The sequence below is a fragment of the Malania oleifera genome, chromosome 5 (assembly GCF_029873635.1).
Source record: "Malania oleifera isolate guangnan ecotype guangnan chromosome 5, ASM2987363v1, whole genome shotgun sequence".
NCBI classification, from domain to species: domain Eukaryota; kingdom Viridiplantae; phylum Streptophyta; class Magnoliopsida; order Santalales; family Ximeniaceae; genus Malania; species Malania oleifera.
Window position 1 is genome coordinate 3,593,313 of NC_080421.1, and position 13,299 is coordinate 3,606,611.

The 13,299-nt window shown below is 32.8% G+C and overlaps 1 long non-coding RNA gene across 1 annotated transcript; it reads left to right on the forward strand.

Annotated features, from left to right (window-relative positions):
• The first annotated feature begins 235 nt into the window (after positions 1-235).
• On the forward strand, positions 236-6,777 carry LOC131156637 (uncharacterized). The gene is made up of 2 exons (XR_009137046.1): positions 236-401; positions 6,244-6,777. It is a non-coding gene; the product is annotated as an uncharacterized LOC131156637 (long non-coding RNA).
• Positions 6,778-13,299: the final 6,522 nt, after the last annotated feature.

A 13,299-nucleotide genomic window follows, 5' to 3' on the forward strand; every position in this document is an offset into this window, starting at 1 on the left:
TAAGGTAGGGCTTTCACAATCTAAATTTTAATTCTAAAGAAAGACTGTTTGGAGAAATTTCCAAAATTGCCAAAATTTGTGAAAGTAGGAAAGCAGTGATTATTAATTTATTTAAAAACATAATGAAGGCGTACGTAAGATATCATAAATTTTCTTGTCTTCACCCACCGGTCAAGAGCTGACACGTGTAAAGTCTAGTTGAAGGGGCTATAAAGCTAGGTGTTTCCAGACTCTTCTGTGTAGCCGTTGGTGAAGATAGTGACCCGCCCTTCTTTTCCAGTCGCTGTAACGGTCATATTTCCAGAGAGAGAGAGAAAGGTAACCCGCCCAGGCGCCATCTTTGGAAAGCAACCGCTCCATTAAGCAACCACTCCATTAATGAAGTTTGGGACTTGGGAGAGGTAATGTCTGCAATTTTATAATTATGAAGGGTCTTTTTCCATTATTATCACAACATCTCTCTCTCTCTCTCTCTCTCTCTCTCTCTCTCTCTTTAATTTTAGAGCGGTTGATGATGTCTTTGGATACTTTCTCAATGATTTTCCTTGATAAAAAATCAACTAGACATTTATTTTATTTTTCTTATTATTGCGTCGGATGTCATAGTTTCTCTGGCACATCTAATTAATACTCCAGCTGATACTCCTGTTAACCGACACATTTTGACACACTTTAGCGGCGACCCAGGATTCTTAGACTATTCCCACGCCCGTGCAACAAGGCCCCTCTCAGACATTTACATTTTTTAAATTAGACAAAATAGTATAGAGGTGTTCTCGAACTTTATTAAAAACTTGATTTTGAGACATATATATTTTAAATTTTTCATGCGAGGCAAGCCAGCATGTCATAGTGTAGTTAAGTGTTAAAACTCTAAGAGACTTTTTATCCGATGACACAATAGAAATTTGCAGAAGGGTTTCGTAAACATAGGCACATTGTCCAACCATGTAAATTAGTTGTTCTTCTTTTATCTCTTTTTGATTTTCTCTATTTTTAAATCTTAGAGTGTTATTTTACAACAATGGTATATTAACAAAGGGGAAAATGAGTATTTCAAAAACTAAATCGTTCAAAAAAGTTCATTTGATTGTTGAAATTCAAGATAAAATTAATAAAATTTTAAGAGAGGTTCTCATCTTTTTGTCGTATGAAAATATTTTTAAAAAAAATATGAAAAATTCTTATGTAATGTGTATATAAATTAGAAAATGCATCAATCTCCATCTAAATAACATTTTTGCACAACAATTTCTTCATAAAAAAAAATGGTGAATCTTTTAACATTCAATTTTCCTCACTTATATGACCCTCTATGCATGTCTTTTTGCCAAACATAAAAGGAATGTTTGTGAATTTTTAAAACCTTGAAGTTTTTTTTTTTTTTTTTTACCGAACTATGGTGAAAATTAGTGAAATATTTAAAACCTCAAGAAGGTTCATATCTTTTTACCAAATTTTAGGAAATGTTAGTGACTTTTAATGTATTAAAAATTAAAAGTATTTCAGAGGTTAAGGGTTAAGAATTTTTGGTTGGATGTGAAATGTTCAAATTCAAGGAAAAGGAATGTGGAATAATTGATAGGCAACCTCTTGTTCTGTGCCCTAACCCGATATTCCTCTAATTTCAATTTCGACTCTTCCTCCTGGTAGAGGTTTCTCTTAATATTTTTTGAGTTTATTATAAACGTATCCAACTACCCATTCACCATACCGAACCTTCATCCCTTGAAATATTAGGTCTATTGGTAAGCATTCAGAAATGATCTCTTACTTCTAAGTAGGACTACAAATTAATCAAATTATTTGCGAGATGCTCAATGTTTAATTAAATGATTGCTTATTTTGAAGTCATGCACTAAGATCGATAAAGGAATAAAATTTTAATTTTAATTTTAACTCCTCTACCAAACAAGCTAAGATTAAATTAAATTATATTAAGCTTGAGGAGCTATAGTGTACCAATGTATTTAAGGAGGTTAACTCATTTATAAGCTCAACAATATGCTTATTTAATATTTGTGCGAGTTAGTTTATCAACCTTGTCGACTTGTTTCTTCATAATTTGAATCCGACTCATTTATGATTTCATTAAAAGATCCACTTATAATTCAGTAACCTGTCAACTTATTTCTTCGTAATTTGAATCTGATTCATTTATGATTTCATTAAAATTAAAATCCACTTATAATTTAGTAACTTTGTTAGCTTGTTTCTTCATAATATGAATTTGACTCGTTTATGATTTCATTAAAAGATTCACTTATGAGTTTAGAGCTTAACAATCATTTTTTAAAACATGTCACCATTTTATGTATCTATTCTTTGAAATTTTTTTTTATTACGACATCAACTAATAAAAATATAGGTTCAATTTATAAAGTTTTTTTTTTTTTTTGGGCTTGACAAAAACTCATTAATAAACTATGAACTAAAAGTTAGTTTGAGTAATTTCAAACCTGATTTGCTTAGACTCGTTTTAAGCTCACTAAATAAATAACTTGAATGCAAACAGGACTATAATCGACTCATTTAATTAACAAATCAAGTTTAAGCTAAAATTTAAAATTCTTTTTCGTACCGAGTCAAGTCTCGACATGCATATTCAATGGCTCTACACTTTTAATATTTTGTTCATTTTATTTAATTTTATTTTTGTGTTGTTTAACTTTTAATTAATTAATTATTTTATAATTAGGATCACCCACAAGTAAGAGTGGTACAGCTCATGTTTTTTTTTTTTTATCAAAATGGGGTAAAATATATTGATCAAAAGAATACTTACAAATACACTAGACATTCCCAGGCCAAACAATATACATCATAACTCGGGCATACCCTAAGGCCAATCATGGCCAATCCTTTGTAGCTAACAAAATCAATCCAAGTACAACACTCCAAGCAAATTAAACAAGATACATATCAAATTTATCAAAAACAGCCCTATAGACATATTTTTTTATCACAATTACCAACTTTATAGGGGAGATTACATGATTTTCAAATCTATATCTATTCCTAAAGTGTCATATAAAGTACACCATCGTAGCAAGAGCAATTCTTTTTCCCATCGCATGGACACCATTACCTTTCACTTCTTTATGGATCCATTTGGTGGCAGCCTTAATGGTAGACATAGATCGCCTTAGGCCCAACCACCCTTTAATTTCTCTCCACACTTCTTCCAAAAATTTACATTTGAAGAACAAGTGATCCTCTAACAACCACAATATTCTATCCATTTTTTTTTTAAATATATACAATAACCAGTCCTACGTAGTGGAAACATAAATCATAAAATCATTTATACAGAAACTGTACAATACCAGATTCCAGAATACACAGACCATACAAAAATGTCCCTCTAGTATCATCTACTCAAAAAGATATACAGCTCTGACAAAAACTCACCCTATAACCAAGGTAATCTAACTACTTTCTATCCGCGAGCCTAATCTGCTCGCCTAGTTGGCTCACCTGAAAAATGGTAAAATAATGGGGTGAGTCGACGCTCAGTAAGTGGAAATATTCTATTACTAGTGTGTGACAACTAAGTTAAGGATACTTTTAAAATAATAACTGAACTGTAATGCAATAAATCATCTATAAATCACATCTTTCAAACATATCTTGCTTTCTCTATTTAAAACATACTGTATCATCCGTTTTCTACTTTCCATACTGATAATATATCATACTGTACTCATCATATACTGTAAAACTATATATATATAAATATTTGTACTTTATCCCTAGGACTCTGTACGTCATGATTTAACCCCTCATGGTAGGGTTGTGCGGCTCGTAGGCGAGACTCTATCTGGTCGGCCCTCCAGATAAGTCAATATACTCTACATTACCTCAGCCCGGTAAAACTGCATCCTCTCCTAGGCGCGGGACTGGCTGCTATCTCGTCTAACCAGCCCCCTCTACCCAGCGTACTGGGGAGCTGCATCCTCTCTGAGCACGGTTAGACGGTACCCACACACTATCTAAGATATGTGGTTGCACTCTGTATGAATATAGCAACGGTACCGTGCTCTATAATCTGTATCTGTACTATATCTGTCTGTAATCTCTCCACAGGGATCTGATACTATATACTCTATCTTTTTGTGCTGTAATACTGTAATCTCTATATACTGTATCCGTAACATCTTGATGCTACCTCTGTATATCTATATGAATACTCTGTCTATATACTCTGTCTGTATACACTATATGTTATGGTAATAGGAAACATGGAATACTATAACTCTATATTACTGTTCTGTATAAAACTGTAATATAAAATACTGATCTGAGTATCTGTATACATGTATATGTATATATATGTATATATCTGTTTCATGAACTATTCATATAAAAGTTGCATATGCATGTACATTTCTCTGTGAATATAAATCTATACCTGTATATTCTGTGTAAACCCACATACTAGAAGAAGTTATATAAACTGTATATACTGTTATTAACTGTGTACTCAGTATAGTATGATACATCACAAAACTATATAAATTATTTTATCTCATAAAATTCTACTCAGGCCACACAAACATTTAACTCATATTCTGTATAAACTAAATAATAAACTGATAGGAATATATGTTTATAAAATCTCTAAAAACTTTATAAAAATTCCTAATATAGCATATTTTCCTTACCTCAACTTTGAAAAGCCCCTATAAATTTTGGCTCTATACCCGCAGGGTTCCTAACCCAACATCCTGAAAACGCAATCCCCCAGAACAAAACATCAGTATTTCTTAGTTGCATCATTTCCTATAACTGTCAAGAAGTCAAAAACTGAATAAAAGACCTTACCTTTAATTTGGGATGAAATTCAATTTTGTTTTTCTGACGATCCACTCTAGCAGACTTGTAGAGAACTCCGCCAGGAGCGTCGTGGTAGCTTCGGATAGTCGATCCGGTGACTGGTGGGGCCGGAATCGAAGAGAGAAGGCAGAGGATTCGTAGAGAGAGAGAGAGAGAGAGAGAGAGAGAGAGAGGAGAGAGAGAGTGGAGCGCTGAAAATGATTAAAAATCCCGATTTTTAGATATTTATGCTGCCAGATTCGTCGACGAGACACGTCACCTCGTCGACAAGTCCCTGTATTTGTCGGCAAAATTCAGATTGCTCCATACCCCCTCTCAGTATTTTCTTGTCGACAACGCCTTATTTTCGTCGACGAATTTTCTTATGTGCTTGTCGACAAAGCCCTATATTCGTCGACGAAATCCCTTATGTTCTCGTTGACGAAGCCCTGGCAATTCCTTGAAAATTATTATTATTATCCCCAAAATGCGATGTCGTCGACGAAACCTACTGCCTCCTTCTGTTTTTGTTTCCATTTTTCCTCTCTCTTTAATATTTGAATATCAATATTTCCCGGGTCGTTACAGATCCGGTGTCTCCAACTCTTCCTTACAAAACACACAACTCTACTCAATTCCTTCCACTGGTACAACTCATGTTTGATGTGAGAGGTAGAGGTGGGGTGTCCTTAGAAATTAAAGGCAGTGCATGGTTGGCTTTTAATTCAAATGCTGCCCTTTCTTTTTTTAAAAAATGACCCAAAGGTCCCTTTGGCCTTTGCTCAAATTTGGGTGGTCATGTTAATTAGGGGAATCTAATGATCAAACAGTTGAAATAGAAATTTTAATCCAAACATGTAACGTCCTCAAAATTTCATACTATTTTTTTTTTTTTTTTGTGTATATATATTCACATCCATGTCTAAACAGCAGAAACACATATCATGCAGCCATTCACATATTTATTATACAATACCAGAACCCAGTATATACAGACTATACAAAAATACCCCTCCAGCATCATCTACCCAAAAATATATACAACTATATCAAAAACTCACTCTATAACCAGAGTAATCAACCACTCTCTATCCGCGAGCCTGATCAGTTCGCCTAACTGGCTCACCTGAAAAATGATAAATTAATAGGGTGAGTCGACGTTCAGTAAGTGGAAATATGCTATTACTAGTGTATGACAACTAAGTTAATTATACGTAAAAAAAAATAGTACCGAACTGTAATGTAATAAAACATCTGTAGAGCATATTTTCCTTTCACAATTTAAGATATATTGTATTGCCTGTATTTTCTACTTTTCATACGATAATATCATACTATACTCATCATATACTATAAAACTGTATACATTTACATATCTATACTTTATCCCTGGGACTCTGTACGTCATGATTTGACCCCTTATGATAGGGTTGTGTGGCCCGTAGGCGGGACTTCATCTGGTCGGCCCTCCAAATAAGTCAATATACTCTACTCTACCTCAGACCGACCAAACTGCATCCTCTCTTAGGCGTGGGACTGGCTGCTACCTCGTCTAGCTGACCCCCTCTACCCAGCGTACTGGGGAGCTGCATCCTCTCCGAGCACAATTAGACGGTACCCACACACTATCTGAGATATGTGGTTGCACTCTATCTATATATAGCAACGGTACCGTGCTCTGTAAACTGTATTTGTACTGTATCTGTCTATGATCTTTCCACAGGGATCTGATACTATATACATATATACTCTTTTACTGTTTTCGCCATGTTTCCAAAGTTGCCATAATGCTATATTTCTGTACTGTAAATACTATAATCTCTGTATACTATATCGGTAGCATCTTGATGATACCCTTGTATATTTGTCTATACACTCTGTCTTTATACTCTGTATATTATGGTAATAGGAAACATAACATACTATAACTCTGTATATACTGTTCTGTATATATATATATATATATATATATATGTTTCATGAAACTATTCATATAAGAGTTGTATATGCAGGTACATTTCTCTGTGAATATATATATATATATATATATATATATATATATCTGTATATCTAGTATAGTATGATTCATCATGAAAGTTGTACACATTTCTTTATTACATAAAAATCTACTCAGGCCACACATGTATTTAAACTCATATTCTTTAAGTACTGTATACTAAACTGATATAAATACGTAATTATGAAGTCTCTGATAGCATTATGAAAATTCCTAACATAACATATTTCCCTTACCTTAACTTTGAAAAGCCCCTACAAAATTCTGACTCAATACCCGCACAGTTCCTAGCTCAACATCCTGAAACTACAATATCTCATAACAAAATATCAATATTTTCTTACCTACAACATTTCTTATAACTGAGGGAAAGACAAAAACTGAATAAAATGTCTTACCCTGAGATTGGGACGAAATTCAAAACAATTTTTTCAACGATCAGCTCCAATAGACTTGTAAAGAATCTCACTAGGAGCGTCGTGGTAGCCTCGGATCTTCGATCCAGCGAGAAACAGACCCGGAAATGAAGAGAGAAGTGAGAGAGAGTCGTAGAGAGAGAGGAGAGAGGGAGGGGCACTGAAAATGACAAAATATCCCGATTTCCCACTATTTATATTGTCAGATTCGTCAACGAAACCCTGTATTCATCAACAAAATTCAGAGCAGCCCATATCTGTCTTTTGGGATTTTTTTGTCAACGAAACCCTGTATTCGTTGACGAATTTTCTGATGCACTCGTCGACGAAACCCTGTATTTATCGATGAAATCTACTGCCTCTTTCTATTTCTGTTTCCATTTTTCTCTCTTTTTAATATTTAAATATCAATATTTTCTGGGTCGTTACAAAACAAGCCCTACCCATTTAATTAAGGGCTTGTTTGGCTAATTAGATTAAAAAAATTAAAAAGTTAAAATAGGATGATAATTAAAATAAAATTTAAAATTTAAAACTTTCTTGGCTCATCATTTCCATACAGATGAATGAAATCTTTCAAGTACACGTGAGAAGATTTGCAAGATTGTTTGGGAATGAATAGCTACGTTTTTCACATGAATCTCATAAGTATAACTTAATTAATTTTATGTTGATTAATTAATTAATTAAGGGGACCGGCCGCTTATATTATTATCATTATAAAAATGCAATATCTTTTTCTAATCAATTGAGCAAATGAATAAAAGCATGAATGTGACAGCCAACAATGTTTGTTTCATTGGATTTACTAATAAACACAATTCATAAAGTACATAAAAATTATTATTACATTAATCATTGCCTTTATGTACAATTTTTAAACCATTTATTGGCCCACTGACCTTGCTTCATAAATACAGCTCACAACATTCTAATTTCATAATATATTTTTTTTTTTAAATTAGAATGATGATTAAGGAGCTTGGTTAAATTTAAAATAAATAATGTAAATGACTGGTGAAAGGAGTTTTATGTGGCCAAAGAGAGAGAGAGAGAGAGAGAGAGTCAGAGTGTGTGTAGAGACCCGAATCCGTAAAATAGGACAAAGGGTAAAAAGGTAATTTTAGCAGGCTTTGTCGATGAAGCCAAGGTTCTTGTCGACAAAGGCTCTTCTGCGCCTCATCGCCGAAATTCAGAGTCTCTTCGATAAAAGGATCCCGACCGAAAGGAAAAATATCAGATTAGGGTGCGTCCACGAAAAGCCTTTTGTAGCTTGTCGACAAAGAGCCTTTTGTAGCTCGTCGACAAAGGCACCATTTGTCAATGAGTTTGACCGGGTCAAGGGGTCTATAAATATTATTTTTCATTACTTCATGGTTAAGAAACTCTCTCTCTCTCTCTCTCTCTCTCTCTCTCTCTAGAACCGGCAAACTCTTTCTCTCTTTCTCTCTTCAATCCTTCATTGTTCGTCACCCAAATCCATGATATGACTTTACCACGTGGATCAAGGGGAAAACCTCTACAATTATAGCAGATTGGATCTTCGTTTTGAGGATTTCCAAGTTTTATCCCAAAATCGAGGTAAGGGTCTAAGTTCGTTTTTTGTTCGATAGATCTGTAGTAAATAGGATTGTATTAAAGTATTGTTCTTTGGTTTTTAGGTATTGGGAATACAGTTCATTGTTTTGGAGCCGTATAGTTTGTGTTTCAGGTTCGGGAAAATAGGTAAGGGGATTTGTTTACATGAATCTTTTTAGAAAACTAAAAAGCTGAAAAGTTAGCTTATGTTTATATGCACGTATGGATTGCTTATTTGTAAAGTTTCACCGGGTAAAAATTCTGATTTTATGATTTTACGATTTTGGTAAAAATGAGAGTTTTGGCGTATAATCTCCAAACTTTTCAAAACTTCGTTATTTATATTAAACATAACATAGAAGATACTTGAACCCCTTGATTTCCGTTTAAATGTTACTTTTCGAGTTATATACTATATATAATGGATTTTTTACCAAATGAGTGTGTCATATGATATGAAATGGAATATTTGAATTTGTTTGAATACGTATATGAACTATGGGAACTAGAGTTCCATTTCACTATTTAAAAATGTGGAAAACAAGTGCCGGTTATATATCGAGTTTTATATATGAAAATGGTTAAATCGAGAGGGTGTGTGTCGGTTTATATCATAGTATGAATGGATGAGTTTGTGAAAATACTGGAACTGTACAAGTGATTTGTGAATTGGAAACAAGTCAATTTGTTTTATTGTATATTGTACATATGATATTGGGACCGCAACTTGTTACTATGAGAGCTTTAAAAAGCTCAATGTTATATTAGAATCTTAAAAAGCTCAACGTTATATGAAGCCTTAAAAAGCTTAAGCGTGGTTCCGTTGCTATATTTTGGATATAGTGCAACCATACATCTGATTTTCAGTGTGGGTATCGAGATAGTTGGCTGGGTAGGATTGTGTCACTAGTGGATTAATGGACCAGGTGGACTCAGTCGAACTATAGTAAATCGCACAACCCACGCCACAGGGTAGTGTTGGCATAGTTATTATTGTTTCAAAGTTGGACGGTGTTCTAAATATGCATATACATGATTTAAAAACTAAAATGGGAAAAGTCACAGGTTTGAGTACCGGACGAAGGGATTGTAAAGTGTATGGGCCTGTACCCTACCCTAACCTTAGGAACTCTCGTTTGCAACGATGCTGAATTATTTATTGTAGGAAATATATATAAATATCTCCTATATTATAGTGTTGAGAATATACTATATATGTAACTGCTTTCTACTTGTTTGAATATATATCGTCACACACTAATGTAATATTTTTCACCATACAACCTTTGTTTCAGGTCTTGCTGGACATCGGTCCTAGTTGCTAGAGGGACTTGGAGTGTCGTATTGTGTTTAGCTTACGTAAGTGTTTTGTATATGTAATAGACTTAATTCAGAATGCATTTTTGGGGATTATAAAAACAAGTTATGTTTTAAGTACAATCGTATGTATGTGAGGATACAGTTAGAAATTCTGGTACGTCTATTAGAATTCATATGGATGTTTATGTTTTTCGCTGTACATGAGATTTCATATCAATATGAAACACCCGTATGTTCCTATTTAGAGCGGGTTGTATATGTATGTTATCAAAGACAGGTGTATTATACAGGTGTAATAGTACTCCGAGGCCGTATAAGGGGTCGAGGCGTTAAAGAGAGAGAGAGAGGGAGAGAATAAAAAAATTATTTGAAAAGTTAAAAATAATCTTTTCTATTAGAAAAAAAATTAGGTCCTTCCGAAAAATCATGGTAATTCTCCTATTAGTCCTCTCCAATTAATGAAATCACAAGAGGAAGCGTGACATATAAGTCCTTATATGTGGGCCCACTGTTTTTTGGTATGATTTTATTGGTTAGGAAGGATTGACAGAGACCGTAGCCTTTCCCTAATTATTTCTCCTTCAATTCTAATGGAGGGGAATGCATAGACTTTAACCTTAGGATATGACCATGTGGGAGATCATGAAATTCTATGATAGCATTATTTTTATTAATAATTTTTTATTTTATTTTTTTGCATAAATTATTATCTACTTTTATGAGTTGTCTCTTTTAGTGACTTGATTAGGTTAGGTTAAGTTAACTTAACCGCTCTAGTCTTTTTCATTCTACGACTTTAATCCAATCTTGTAACACTAAGTCATAAGCAAATGCAAACCTAAAGTAGTGCTTAAGAGCATATATTTCAAGACTTTAATTTTAATTTACATAAATTTAAAAAAAAATGATGAGTAATTAATATAATAATTATTATATTTTATCTAAATCTGCATAAACTTAAATTTAAAGCATGAATTTACTAAAAAAAAATACAAGTAAATGCATTATGATTCATGCAGCGTACACAAACTGCATAAAGGTTTTCTTTTTTTAATTTTTAATTTTGTTCTATTATGTTATTGGAAATTTCTCTCTAAATAAATAAAAAAAAGTTGTTGAAAAAAGACATTCTTTTTATTTTATAGGAAAATAATGGAATATTCCACGTGGCATGTTCTCTTCCAAAAAAGATAATGCCGGATCAATATCATAATTAAAAATTCAAAAGGGAGCCCTTAAATGATTGATGAGCAAGAGGCACAGCTCTCCGTAATGCCAGAAATGGTTGTCCAATTTTTAATTAAACATAATAAGGAAAAGGAATAATTAGGTGTACTTAATTTTAAAGAAAATGGTTGATTTTTTTTTTCTTTTTTTGGTGTGGGGTGTAAGGGTGGGACAAAGATCAAAATAATAATAATAATAATAATAATAATAATAATAATAATAATTCTTTTTATAATTCGAAATTCTAACCTAGACGATCCCTTTGCGTTGTTCCAAACAAAGGAAGACATGACTGGCCCTAAAGCTGCCAAAAACATCTATTATTAGGAGACTTATAACTTGTCAATATCCACTTGACTCGTACTCGTTGGAACAGAAAGATCGTAAACAATGGTCAAAAGATAATATATGAGAAAACCATACCAACTAGATCATCAAGCAGAAAACCTAAAGAATCCGACTTATAATTCTGAAGAATACACATTTCCAAACTAAATCTAATGATATAACAAAATTAACTAAAAAAAAAATCGATCATCCATTACTCTCTCAAAATATATGTTGAAGTCAGACTATCTAATCCATGAATAAGAAACAAGCAATCAACAACATTAGTAATAATTCTCATCCAATAAATGTTGTCAATAGATCTAATTACTCTATTCATTTTTTTTCTCTTACTATCTCTTAGAGTTGTTTATAGAATGGAATTGAAAAAAAAATCAACACAGAAAAAAAAGAAAATAACAAAATTATTGTGAAATATGATTATTGCAGTGCACAGTATATAATATTCATGTTAATTAGAAATTTGTGCAATACTTATAAAATTTTATAAAAATTTATGACTTATTTGAGACATAAGAATGAAATATAATAAAATAAAAATCAACCTTATAATTTCACAAATTCGCCATATAATTTTATAGTCTATTTCACTCTCAATGCACGCCAAACATTAAATTAGTGAAAAAATGAGGAAAAGAAGGTAATTTTTTCTAAAAAAAAAAATTATTTAAGCTATTACAAAATCCAATTTTTCAAATTCTAATGGGACACGAAATGTTGAACGAGGGCCCACCACTGCCTAGTGGTGGCCAGCCCGTCTTGGACAAAAATGCCCTGCCATTTCCAACGTCAACTTTCAACTTTCCACTCTGGGAAAACCGAGCAATAAAAACAAATAAAGAAAAGTATTATAATAATTTTTTTTCGTTCTTTTGAACTGGTGCTCTTGAGTAGTGCCAGAGCTGCCCCTGCAGTTTGGTTATTTGCACTTTTTTACTATGGTTTTGGGGAGACCAGGCAGGCGGGCAGTCACATGTGCTCTGAAACAAATGATTTTCTGATTCTCTTAAATTCATATTCTGTTTTTTTACTGTTTGGGCACAGCAAGTTTTTACTTTTTTAGTGCCATTTTCTGAGAGAAGCTGCAGAAGGGAGAGAGAATCCAACGTGCTCCCTTGGATCATATGGCTCAAATTGCACCAGGAGACGCTGCAATTTTTGTTCATTTTTATTTTCTTTTCTTGCTGGCTAGCTCTGAAATTCAAAAGTAAGAGAAAAAATAAATAAATGAACAAATTTATATTACTGGATAAGGTTTTTATTTTACGTGTTGGTATTATTGATTTTAAAAGATGTCATATCTGAACAAATTTTAAGTAAAATTCCACTCTTTTCCTTGAGACCTAATTTGGAAAAAAGAAAAGAAAAATAAGACAACGATCAGAGGAATTAATGTTTTTTCTTATTTGACCATAAAAAAGAATATTAATAAATAAAATTTTTACACTATCACTAATGGTTTATTTTTTAAAAAATAAAAACTTAATGATGATACTAAAGTTTCAATTTCTAGACAATTTCATCAACTAAAATGCATAAACTTTATCCGCACAAAATTATGTGGCTCATGCTCGTGCT